The 14,064-nt window shown below is 37.8% G+C and overlaps 1 long non-coding RNA gene across 2 annotated transcripts in view; it reads left to right on the top strand.

The window, feature by feature from the left end:
- The first annotated feature begins 335 nt into the window (after positions 1–335).
- Positions 336–14,064, top strand: part of LOC148131098 (uncharacterized) — a 31,843-nt gene continuing 18,114 nt past the window's right edge. Inside the window, exon 1 of one of the 2 annotated variants that reach the window (XR_015748444.1) lies at positions 336–1,403. This is a non-coding gene — a long non-coding RNA (uncharacterized LOC148131098). The remainder of the gene's footprint in view (positions 1,404–14,064) is intronic. The other variant, XR_015748445.1, reaches the window with a different exon arrangement.

Below are 14,064 nucleotides of genomic sequence, written 5' to 3' on the forward strand. Positions count from 1 at the left end.
AATCCCTTCTATTAGCTGTAGGGATTGCTCTAGAGCAGAGTGATGGCCTGATTCATCAAAGGAGTGAGTACAAATGCAGAACAGGTGCAGAATGGACGGCTGCTGTGTTGGTTGGTCAAGAACATGAGGAAACACTAGCAATTGATTCTTTTTTATTTTTGTAAATAAGGAAGGGGTGGATGTTGAGGTTCTATCTGATGGATACAGAATAAAGTACAAAGTTATTTGCTGATAGACAAGCGCTGATTGGTTGATATTCTCTCTCTCTCTCCCCCCTCTCTCCCTCTCTCCCTCCCTCTCCCTCCCTCCCTCTCTCTCTGTCTGTCTTTCTGTCTCTCTCTCCACATGTACAAATGTGTTCAGCTTGTCCAGAAGAAGCATCAACCGTAAGTTATCTGGAATATAAGCCCTGGCAACTGGACTTATTTTTGTTTCTTTGTTTGAAATGTTTCGCTGATGATCCAAGTAGTTTCTTCAGACTTAAGCAGTGAAACATTTCAAGCCAAAAAAGAAAGAAAGAAAAGTCCTGTTGCTATGACTGAACTTCTAGATATTCTACCTGGATGATGTTCATTGACACCAACCATGAGTGATAAAACTACCTTTATTGTAAGATTACAGTAACTAAAACGTGCAGGTCTGAAAGTGCTTCTCCCTTCCTTTACTTTTACTTCCTATAAAACTAGAGTAGGTAGGTCCCTTCTGAGATGCTTCTCATGCCTTCTTTTCATTCTGTGGGTTGAGATACATTTTTTGTATCATGGTTGTCTAGACTGTAGCTCTTCTTCTTCTTCTTCCATGTTCATAGCATCCTGATATCCAAACAGATTTGAAAGGGTTGAGAGATTAAGATTCATTGGGCAGTGCTCCAAGTCACTAGGTGGAAATCACATAGCTGAGATGAGCAAACCATTGGGGTCATTGCATGTTGTTCCATTGAACATAAAGATCAAATCCTAGCCCTTGGTTGAACTGGAGTTCTGTTGATTGCAAAGCAGTTGTTATTTCTCAGGCTGAATTGGTCATACATATGAAAAGCATGATCCAACTAAACATAACCTAACAAAAAGCATGTAGTCATCATTACATTGATTAATCATATTGTTTACACTAAGGCAGAGGTCAATGAAAGCAGGGCCAAATAGCCTTTGTGCTGAAGTATCTGGTTAGTGGGGGATAGTTGTGGGGGAGGTTTTGCTTAAATGAGGATTACTAAGTATTTTCAGATTTAAAAATGTGTTAGTCATCAAAAGGCATCCATTTATTATGGCATAACATGTCTAAGGGGAGAGCCTGCTTTGTCAGATAAAAGAAATGGATAGAAAAAAAAGTAGCCCTGTTCAGGTATTCTGTTCATAAATCATTTTAGCAGGTAAACAGCACTGGGTAGCTGAATTGATGAGGTAAGTGAAGAAACAGTTTTCATTCTTGTAGGGCAATTTTGGCACCAGGAAGACTTTGTATACCTATGAATGTTTCCACTTAGCTCAGTATTTCCCAACCTTGGCCACTTGAAGATGTGTGGACTTCAACTCCCATAATTCCCCAGCTGGCTGAGGAATTTTGGGAAATGCTTATTTATATGTAATGGTTTCCTAGGGATGTCCAATCTGAACACTATATCTGAGGAATGAATACCCCTCATTATTTTTGTAGTAAAACATCATACTTCTGTAATGGGTATTGGTCTACATCTCTTGAAGGAAGGAGGAATAAAAGTAAAATTAGCCATTATAAACCTCTATCTGGAAATATCTACTTTCACTTTCAAGGTTTCTGATCAAGAATATCACATAGATAAAAGGGGATTTCTACTGGCTTAATTTCAGAAAAGTTGGTTTCACATGTTTTTGTGAACTCTCTAAAGCACATTTGGCCACACTGCTAGGATAATAGGTCATATTCCAGCTGGATTCGTAGGCACTTTCTGTGTATTTAAAGCCTCAGCTCTTATGGCCTAATTTATAAACCCCAGGAGGAAATGGCAATTAAATTATCTTGCAATGCCTGGAGAGGAATGTCTCCCCCACAGCCCATAAATGCATGTGAGAGGGGAAGAAACATTTTTGAATAAAATCAAAGCGATTCTCTTATCTGGAGTTTTCCACTTGGGAGGATGAAGAAAGAATCTGCACTTCTGTCCAAAATTGTTGTTATCTTCTTCAGTCAGGGGATTTTAACAGGAACGTAGCACTATTTTGGAATAAGTCAACTCGTAAGTTTATTTGAAATAAAATGAAAGTATTATTTTTGGCACATATGGAGCCTAATGCATTGTGCTAGCTTTTGTACAATTATACATTTCTGCTCGTCTCAGTACTGAGAGAACTGAGAGCTATTGTGCTGTAGTTTTGCAGCTAAGTAAGCTAGTCATATTCCCCCAAGTAAAAGAAGTACAGTTTAAGGTACTTTTGGGTTCTTCCTTAGACATTTTTTAACATCTAAGGTTGCACTTTTTATGTAATTAGCAATATTAAAAAAGGCAAGGCTTGTCCCTTGTCTTTAATTCAACTGGAAAGTTGAATTAAAGAGATCCGTTGTGGATGCTCCATCACTGGAGGCTTTCAAAAAGAAATTGGACAATCATTTGTCTGAAATGGTATAGAGTCTCCTGCTTGAGCAGGGGGTTGGATTAGAAGACCTCCAAGGTCCCTTCCAACTCTATTATTCTATGTTCTGTGTTAGAATAGAGTAGAGTAGAGTAGAGTAGAGTAGAGTAGAATAGAATAGAATTAGAATTAGAATTAGAATTAGAATTAGAATTAGAATTAGAATTAGAATTAGAATTAGAATTAGAATTAGAATTAGAATAGAATAGAATAGAATAGAATAGAATAGAATAGAATAGAATTAGAATGAGAATTAGAGTAGAGTAGAGTAGACTAGAGTAGACTAGATAGGACTAGACCAGAATAGAATAGAGTAGAGTAGAGTAGAGTAGAATAGAATAGAATAGAATAGAATAGAATAGAATAGAATAGAATAGAATAGAATAGAATAGAATAGAATAGAATAGAATAGAATAGAATACTTTATTGGCCAAGTATGATTGGACACACAAAGAATATGTCTTGCTGTAAATACTCTCAGTATACATAAAAGAAAAGGTAAGTTCGTTAAGAATCAAGAATCATAATGTACAACACTTAATGATAGTCATAGGGTACAATCAACAATCAAATCATACTAGGAAACAAATCAATATAAATCGTAAGGATACAAGCGACAAAGTTACAGTCCTACAATCACAAGTGGGAGGGGATGGGTGATAAGGAGTGATGAGAAGATTAACAGTAATAGTAGTGCAGACTTTATAAATAGTTGAACAGTGTTGAGGGAATTATTTGTTTAGCAGAATGATGGCTTTCAGGAAAAAACTGTCCTTGTGTCTAATTGTTCTGATGTGCAGTGCTCTATAACGTCGTTTTGAGGGAAGGAGTTGAAACAGTTTATGTCCGGGATGTGAGGGGTCTGTGTGTTCTAACTGATGTGATGATTTGGAAGTCACAAAAGTCATATTTCCTGTATTAATTCAAATTTTCAAACTAGAACAATTCAGATGAAACTAACAGTTTGAACTGAATCAAAGCTGAGATCCAAACACTTGGAGAACGTTGGATTGGCTGCTTTCTGCTACAAAGACACCATTGTTTATTAATTAATTAATTAGTTTGTTTGTTTGTTTATTTATTTGATTTGTCAATTGCTTACAAGATAACAGGTATAAGTATAAACATAGTTATGAATACATGAAATGGATACGTATAAGAAAAATAAAAAAAGAAACAATAGGACAGGGATGGTAGGCATGATTGGTGCACTTATGCATGCCCTACAGGCCTCTTAGGAAAGGGGTGAGGTCAATAGTAGACAGTTTAAGGTTAAAGTTTTTGGGGTTTGGGGAAGAAATCACAGAGTCAGATAGAGTATTCCAGACATTGACCACTCTGTTGCTGAACTCGTATTTCCTGCAATCAAGTTTGATGTGGTTAACTTTGAGTTTGTATCTATTGTGTGCTCTTGTATTGTTATGGCTGAAGCTAAAGTATTCATTGACAGGTAGGACATTGCAATGTATGATTTTATATACTATATTTAGATCGGACGGAAGGTGGCATAGTTCTAGGTTTTCTAGGTCTAGAGTTTCAAGTCTGGTGGCATAAGGTATTCTGCAATGAGTAGAGGAGCGGAGAACTCTTCTTGTGAAATATTTGTGGACTTTATCAACTGTGTTAATATCAGATACGTGATGTGGGTTCCAGACTGATGAGCTGTATTCAAGTATAGGTCTAGCAAATGTTTTGTATGCTCTAGTTAGTAGTGTGATATTACCAGAGAAAAAGCTACGTAGGATTAGGTTAACAATTCTTAATGCCCTTTTGGCTATGTAGTTACAGTGGGCTCTAGCACTTAGGTCATTAGAGATGAGTATTCCAAGATCCTTGACAAAGTTTGGATCATCAACAAGGTCTTGACTATTCAGCTTGTATTTTATTTTCTGATTTTTTTTGCCAATATGTAAGACAGAGCATTTATTTGTTGAGATTTGAAGTTGCCATTTGTTTGACCATTCTGATACATAGTCGAGGTATTTTTGGAGGGTAGTATTATTTTCTTTGGTGTTGAATAGCTTTACATCATCAGCGAAGAAAATGCAGTTGCTCTTAATATGATCTCAGAGGTCATTTATGTAGTGTATGAAGAGAGTTGGTCCTAGAACACTGCCTTGGGGGACACTACTGTTGACAGGTACAGAATTTGATAGGATGCTCCCAATTTTGACCATTTGTTGTCTGTTTGACAGGAATGCTGCTATCCAGTTATGCAGGTGTCCAGAGATATCATAAGATTTTAGTTTTAGGAGTAGTTTGTTGTGTACCACTGAATCAAAGGCTTTACAGAAGTCGATGTAGATTGTGTCTAAAATAAATTTAAATTCATCCTCAAAGATTATTTAGCTTTTAGGCTGGTAAAGATTCATTTTTGTAGCATGCAATAGGAGGAAAGAGAGTGAATATTAGCATAATTTATTAAAAAGATTCTTGATAAGACAGGACACAAAAGGATACAATTCCACAAAGCTCATTTTTTGCTGATGCTTATTAGGTATTGCCTTATTCTGGAATATTGCTTCACTTCCCATCTACCGGTAAATTACAGCTGGAATTTCATAGTGATATCCTATTCAGGTATGTACCAGGTCTGAACCTAATTAGCTTCCAACATCAAAGTAAGTTGGATAGGTATTGCAACCTTCTATAACCTACTTTTGAAGGCTATTAGGTACACGTGTACAATAGATGAAATGAAAATAAAGGTAACAGGATAGATCTTCTTTTGGCAATCCTAGATGTTCCTTAGCTGACTTCTGTATGGTAAACATTTTCCTATGGCCCAATATTTCAGTACATGGAAAAACAGAAGAAGCTGAGGAAAGTAAAAAGAACACTTTTCTTTTTCCCTTCTTCTATTTTCTAAATGCTACTTCCCTATTCATTTTTAAAGTGACAAATCTTTTTTAAAGTCTTCTCAGATAGAGATCCTGGGAGAATACCAAGAGTACTGCATCCAGTTTTGGTCACCAGACTATAAAAAAGATGTTGAGACTCTGGAAAAAGTGCAGAGAAGAGCAACCAAGATGATTAGGGGACTGGGGGCTAAAACATATGATGAACAATTGCAGGAACTGGGCATGGCTAGTCTAATGAACAGAAGGACCATGATAGCAGCATTCCAATATTTGAGAGGCTGCTACAGAGAGAAGGGGGTCAAGCTATTTTCCAAAGCACCTGAAGGCCAGAACAGGAATAATGGATGGAAACTGAACAAGGAGAGATTCAGCCTGGAAATAAGGATAAATTTTCTGACAGTGAGAACAATCAACCTTTGGAACAGCTTGCCTTCAGAAGTTGTGGGAGCTTCATCACTGGAAGCTTTCAAGAAGAGACTGGATTGCCATCTGTCAGAAATGGTGTAGAGGGGTCTGCTTGAATAGGGGGTTGGACTAGGTGACCTACAACTCGGTTACTCTGTGTGACATTATTGGGAGCATATTAGTGCCTGCAGATTTTGCATAGGCACACTTTGGCTTTATGGAGCTTTGATACAGGATAACATCATTTATTTTAAAAAAATCTTAGTTAACATTAACATCTGTGTTTCTCCCCTCTCATATCTCTTCCATCTTGTTCCACTTACATTTTTCTTCCTTTCTCTTTTTGGATAATCTCTTTTAGATTACAAACCATTAGTTGAATATGAATGACCAGGGTATTTTTGTCTGCCTCTAGTAGGACACACCTGGTCATACCTACCTCAACTCTCTATGTCTTTTGGAATCTACCTTCAAATACCATACTTATCTTAACCAGGGGTGGGTTTCTACCGGTTCTGTCCACCTCTGTAGAACCTGTAGCTCTGAAGAGCAGTTCTAACCGGTTCTATATCTGCTGATGTTTTTGCCCCCCCACCCACCTGGGCTGTTACCTGATCTTTATTTCCTGATTTTTCAACTTCAGCTGCTGAACGAGGCACAGCTGCAGTTAAAAAAGCAGGAAAAGAGGGCTGCTTCAAAGGCTGCGTCTCTGCAAGACAACATGCTGATGACGATTTAGAGGCGCGGCTCACAGCATGTAGGGAAGCTCGTAAATCCCGAACTGGTTGTTAACCCTGTCATATCCCACCCCTGATCTTAACCATGTTACTTGGTGTCCAGAAACCTTTACATACCTCAACACTACAATGCCTAGAATTCCCACTCGCACAGCCTATTTAAAACTAAATTTTATTTATTCCTCTCAAGTAATGCTTTTCCAAGTTCTTCCCCTTCCCTCACTATTAATCTTCCTCCTCTCCTCCTTCCAAATCTTACATTTGCATAAACTGAATTTCACAGTTAAGTTTGCCAGGAAAAAACTTCTTTGAACATGTGTAGATCTGATATTTTCAAACATTCTCTTTCCACTGTCTGTTCACACAAAGCTGTTCTAATATTTCCATTCTTTACATTTTTAGCTAAATGTATAATGTTTCTAGTATCACTTTTTAAAAGTTTGGGTAATGGGAAATCTATTCAAGACCCAGCTTGTTCTTCTGTTCATGTAATCTGAAAGACTGCCTTTATTTTAAATGGGGATATTTTGCAGCCTTTAAAGGGAGCCAAAATTATTTGGAAGGCAGATATGAGGAAATGAGGATAAAAGCTTTCTGATCGGTTCTGGCTTCAGAAACCAAGAATGAATTTTGTCACTTGATTTTTTTTTTTTTTTTGAGCCATGAAATGGAAATGCTGGCAGACTTCAGGCTATTATGATGTTGAGATGAAGAAAATGTATATGGCAATGAACAAGGTGAAAATGCTTAAGGCTTTCTTTTTTCCAGAGTAGTTACATCTGTTTGAATTCTAAGGAAACAAGCAACATCCTGATCAAACAGAAAGAAAAATGGAGTATTAAGTCCAAACAAAACATCTGGATTCAAGTGTCAGTGCCAGCATGGAGTTCCTTTTCTCAGTAAACACTGGAAAAAAAATCCACTGTAGAAGTTTAGTGGATCCAAAGGGTATCTGATACAGAATAATACATTGAATAATCAAGCTTCACTCTAGAGACTAGTGTAGAATGATCATAGGGACAATTCATCAGATAAAAATATGTATAGAACAAATGCTCCAGATAGCTTAAGTAAAGGAGCAAGTGGAATTTCAAGGGAAGCAAAATGCTCATGATGTTATTAGTTTATCTGATGTGCAGAAAATATCTCCAAATATGACATATGGCCAACCGAACGAAAACTGTGCTGTCCAAGTGTCCCATTCATTAGATATTTTTGACAAATTTATTCATTAATTTATTCATTAAATTTGTTGGATGCCTGTCTTACCACAGGGTAACTCCGAACGGCTTACAATGCTAAAAAAGGATAAAATTATACAAAACATGAATATTGCAGGAATAAAATACTATCAAAATACAAATTATCAACTCTAACTAAAAGAAGGGGACAAAGGGAGTAAGATGAGCTGGAGGGAGGTTGGGTCTGTTATTCATTTATCAACCACCTCCACTGTGGTGGTTCTCCATTGGAGCTCCAAGTCAACTGTCAGAACCAGGTCTTTAAGCTCTTTTAAGCTCTCATAAAGGTCTTTAGTATCAATCCATAAAATCAGCAGAACTTAGGTAAGTCTCTGTTCCTATCATCATCATCATCATCATCATCATCATCATCATCATCATCATCATCATCATCATCATCATCATCATATTCTTCTCCAAGATTGGACTGCCTTCCAGATATCTTTGACTTCAAATCTCATGATTCACAGTTATCATGACTAATGTTCTGTCCTAGGCTTCTCCAAAAAAACACTCTGAGTCCCAGCAAAACCTCTTTTATTAAATGAATGTAAATTTATTGCACGTCAACCCTGAGTTCTTAATTGTTCCTTCCTTTTGGCAGCTCTGTGCATGCGCAGGCTGGGAATAGAATAAAATAGAATATTTTATTGGCCAAGTGTGATTGGACACACAAGGAATTTGTCTTGGTGCAAATGCTCCAAATGCAAATACATAAAAGAAAAGATAAATTCGTAAGGAGTCGAGAAACATAAGGTATGACACTTAATGATAGTCATAAGGTACAATAAGCAATCAATCATACTAGGAAACAGTCAATATAAATCGTAAGGATACAAGTGACAAAGTTCCAGTCATACAGTCACAAGTGGGAGGGGAGGGGTGATAAGGAATGATGACAAGATTTAACAGTTATAGTAGTGCAGACTTTGTAATAGTTGAACAGGGTTGAGGGAATTATTTGTTTAGCAGAGTGATGGCATTTGGGAAAAAACTGTCCTTGTGCCTAGTTGTTCTGGTGTGCAGTGCTCTATAGAGTCATTTTGAGGGTAGGAGTTGAAACAGTTTATGTCCGGGATGTGAGGGGTCTGTAAATATTTTCACAGCCCTCTTTTTGACTCGTGCAGTATACAGGCCCTCGATTGAAGGCAGGTGGATAGTAATTGTTTTTTCTGCAGTTCTAATTACGCTCTGAAGTCTGTATCTGTCCTGTTGGGTTGCAGAACCAAACCAGACAGTTATAGAGGTGCAGATGATAGACTCAATCATTCCTCTGTGGAACTGGATCAGCAGCTCCTTGGGCAGTTTTAGTTTCCTGAGTTGTTGCAGAAAGAACATTCTTTGTTGTGCTTTTTTGATGATGTTTTTGATGTCAGGTGTCCATTTTAGATCATGTGATATAATAGAACCTAGAAATTTGAAGGTCTCTACTGTTGATATGGTGTTGTCTAGTATTGTAAGAGGTGGTAGTATGGGTGGGTTTCTTCTAAAATTTACCACCATTTCTATGGTTTTGAGTGTGTTCAGTTCCAAATTGTTCCGGTTACACCACGAGGCAAGTTGTATAACCTCCTGTCTGTATGCGGATTCATCGTTGTCTCAAATGAGACCAATCACTGTTGTGACATCAGCAAACTTCAGTATTTTAATAGATGGATCATTTGAGATGCAGTCATTGGTATATAGGGAGAAGAGAAGTGGAGAAAGCACACAGCCTTGAGGGGGGCCCTGTGCTGATTGTACAGGTATTGGATGTGATTCTAGCTTCACCTGCTGCTTCCTGTCTGTTAGGAAGCTTATGATCCACTTACAAGTGTGTTCAGGTACCGCTAGTTGGTTTAATTTACTTAGAAGAGTGTCCGGAATGATGGTATTGAATGCTGAACTGAAGTCTACAAAGAGGACCCTTGCATAGGTATTGGGAGATTCAAGGTGCTGTAGGATGTAATGCAGAGCCATGTTAACAGCATCATCTGTTGATCTATTTGCTCAGTATGCAAACTGCATGGGATCTAACCGTGGATCTGTGATGGTTTTCAGGTGGGACAGCACAAGCCTTTCAAAGATTTTCATAACTACAGATGTTAGAGCAAATGGTCTGTAGTCATTCATTTCCTTGATGGAGGGTTTCTTTGGCACTGGGATGATAGTAGAACCAATTCCAGAAGCTCCCCCACCTCACTGCTCTCCAAGTCTGAAGGCAGCTGATAACTGCCAGCCTGCCCTGGCCCCATCTCTGCCTCTGATGCAGAGCCCTCGTCTGAGCCTTCCTTAGCCTCTAGGACTGGCCTAGGTTCTTCCCCAACCTCCTTGCTGTCTGACTCTGCTGTCAACTCTGTCAGCTGCTGGTGGGCCACAACAACTTAAGAGTACTGACACAGAGAAGGTTGTCAGGTCTACCTACCTGGGAGTTAGTTCCATTGTACTGATTATCTGTGAATATAAATAGTGTTGTGCTGTATATTTAAGTCTCATTGTTTTCAGTGAGTTAACTTTAAGGATGGCTAAATCCTGAATGCAAACCATTGTGGTTGCTGTTGTATTGTTACATCCATGTGGATGTTATTAGCATAGAGAAAACAACTAATTGTCAAAAAATATCGCTGAACTTAGTGGAAGTATCTGTGATCTTTTTTATTTGACTTGATTTGTTGACAGGAATTCAAATCAGAAGACATTCCTCAGCTATACACAAACTTTAAAGCATAACAATTGCCTTGCTATAATAAACTAAATCTAGTGTTTTGTATCCAAAAGTGTCCAGATGTGTCCAGGATGCTTGTGAGGAAGTTGAAGTTGTCTTTTGTTGCTTAGCATCATAATACAGCAACAAAGGAGGTTCCATTCTTTTTATAAAATGTGGAGGTTCCATTCTTTTTATAAAAAAAGTACTACTTGACAGCAAGAAACTTATTTTTTCATTAATTTTCCCTAATCTATCTCCCCCACCCCATCCCAGTAAAGTGCAGAGGAAGAACCATCGATCATATTTATAATTACATTGAACTAAATTGAATGGATGCACCAGGAAGATCCCAATTTCAATCAGACGATGCTACCATAGTTCCCAGTATAATGTTTAAATCTAAACCCAGAAGTACGCTATTTGCACTTCTGGAATATAATTTTAAATATATTATTATTTACATAGACATTTTTTATCCTGTTCTTCTAAGTTATATGTATTAGTGCCAAGTAAACTTCTCCAGAGCAATGGCCTTGATTCATTCATAGAACTTATAGGAAGCTGAGACAGCCTCTTATTTGCTTGCAATATTTCTTTTTTCACTTATTTTCCTTTCTGGAAGAATGTGTTAAAACTGAAAAAAGTTCATACACTTCTACACTTGACTTATGAAAGAAAGTACTACTCATCTGCAAGCAATCTTGCTTTCCTTTCTCTTATGATTAGTGATAAAAAAGAGGAGAGAAAGAGAATGTTCAACAGCAAGATGGATGGAGAGAACCAAGGTAGAAAAATTTCCTGACAGTAAGAACAATTAACCAGTGGGATGACTTACCTCCAGAAGTTGTCAATGCTCCATCACTGGAGGTTTTTAAGAAGAGATTGGCCAGTTGCCTGGAATGGTATAGGTTCTCCAGCTTGAGCAGGGGATTGGAGTAGAAGACCTCCAAAGTCCATTCCAATTCTCGTCTTCTGTTTATTCTATGGATCCAATTATAGTAGTGATGGGTGCACTATTGTAAGACTTAAAGGACCAAGTTGGAGACATCCTCTTGGAGATAATATCTCTATTTGATTGCTAAAACTTAGCACCAAACTGATAGCTCATAATCAAGGTGATCAGTGAATATTATGGTGATTTTTTAAAAAAGAAATTATTTACTTCTAAACCAATCTGAACTTCAGTTCCCAATAAAAGTTTTCTTTTATTCTTTAAAGGTAAGCACTGGAAATCATCCTGTGAATTGCTTTATTTTTATTTCTAATGCTTTTTAATTGCCTTTTCAAGACAATGTTGTTAAATATTGTTAAGGACATTATACATTACAACAATACCAAATAAGTAGATAAAATATAAAAGTACTATAAACAGTGCTTTAAAAAAACTTATTGAACTTAATTAACTAAAAGCACTCTAAAAATCCAAATTATCCTGCTGTCTAAAGTTATTCCCACATTGGCTGTGTCAATCAAATCCCACAGTGGCCTATGGTTTAAGCAAAGAACAGAGTCTGCTGACCAACATATTGTCTGAAATAGCATGGCAATTTTTTTGTGGATATTTCATCTGTGAGGGCTCATCTCCATATGCAAGTTGCCAGTTGATGCAATGGCCTTCTAAAAATAAGCATACAGATGGCATACAATTCTAAATTCTTGTTGTGTTAGGAAAGAGGCATTTATCTGCAACATCAACAGCATGGTGGGAGAAATATCCATTGGGTTCAGTTCCAAGCTGGGAGAAAAACACTGGAAACATGGAGGATGATTGGAAAGATGGTTTATTGATGAAGCAGAACCACCAAGCACATGGTTCTGGTGCAGCTGACCACATGGAGTTGAGAGAGAGATATATATTTATACCCGCTCTTAGGCTTTGCACTTGAACTTCCTGTTCCTGTGCAAGAACATGTATTCTATTGGCTGTTGTAGGGGTCATAGCTAACTTTGTAGGTTGTCTGAGTTCCAGGTTTGGTTGAAATTTACTGGGTGATTCAATGTCCCCAGTGATTGTGCCACATGTGGTGAGCTCTGCTGCTAGATGGGTTAATCCTATTATGTCCTGGAAGGTCATGTCTTAATCCCATGGCCCTGGAGCTGGAGTTTTTTTGTCTTGTAGATGGGCTGGCCTAGTCCTGCTGTGGCTATTAAGAAAGGTGGGGGCTGCTTTCCAAGAGCATATTTCTCCTTTAGGAAAATATAATATTATGCCTTTTTAATATTTCTCAAAACATTTCATTCTTCTAGGAGAGGGGTGGGTGTTAACTTCATACAAGCACAATATTGGACATTGAGAGCTCCAGTGCTGCTCCAAGAGTGACTGAATCCAGAGCATTGTTCTGACCCATCTTTTTCAAAACTATGGGTCAGAGTTTTGCAGTAGGAAGAAAATCAATTTGTTTGAACTCTGGTGCTAGAGAAGGCTCTTGCATATTTCATGGACACCAAAAGTGACTAACAAGCAAGTACTGGATCAGACAAGGCACTAGAAGGTAAAATCATGAAACTGCATCTCACTTATTTTGGCTGTGTCATGAGAGGAATTTACTGGAGAAAACAATTATGTTTGGAAGAGTTATCGGTTACAGGATACTGGGCCACCAAAGAACACTGTGGCTGGACACATCAAAGCTGACATCAGCCAGAGCATAGAGCAACTCAAAGAAGTAATGCAAGATCAGAAGATGTGGAGAGATCTTGCCCATAGAATTGCCAAGAGCTGGACTCAACTGAATGGATATCATCATCATCATCATCATCATCATCATCATCATATAGCAAGCACTGAGAAACCTGCCTATGTGAGAACACAGCCTGTAACTATGCAGTTGTAAAGACTGTCAAATCATCACACCAAATTGGCTCCTACAAAGTATTTTGCAACTACAATGCCCTTTCTAAATCAAACAGGACTAAAAAAGCAGGGCTTGATCACAGAGGAGGATTGGGATTGGATGGCATGTATGTTGAGTAAATAAATCCGTGAATCAATATATACCTAAATGCAGGAACCAGCCAAGCATATAAGTAATCTGTTGAGCTTGCATTACCTGCCAAGGTGTGAAGGCTTCTAAGCAAGGTGAAGAAGCAAAAATTACATAGAACTCAGTAAGGTCTCTTCAGTGTTAGTCTGTGAGTAAATACAGAACCTCAGAAAAAGGTTGCAAGAGGAATTTCCAAACCTGATGTATAATGAATTCACGAGGGTGCCATTATTTTGCCTGATTTGAAATATCACTTCAAGGTTTCTTGCCATTTTGGCAGACTTGCCAGTTATCTTAAAAACTACCAATAGATTCTGTTTCTTTTTTAGGTGTTTGTTTTGTGTTTTTGGTGGCTTGGGTTTGTTCTCCCTTCCTTTACTTTCCATCATCCTCGCAATCTTTTACATAATGAGAAGAGGGATTGAAGCAAGTTGTAGTCAGAACCAGAATTGAAAGTGGGTATGATGTCCTTTTCTGACACTTTCCTTTACCAGACTCTTCATTTCTCTCTGCCCTTTTCCTTATTGCCCACTCTAATGGA

This window comes from Notechis scutatus, chromosome 3 (genome assembly GCF_049901735.1).
Source record: "Notechis scutatus isolate UNSWTSFEM ecotype Mainland chromosome 3, rNotScu1.2, whole genome shotgun sequence".
Taxonomy (NCBI): domain Eukaryota; kingdom Metazoa; phylum Chordata; class Lepidosauria; order Squamata; family Elapidae; genus Notechis; species Notechis scutatus.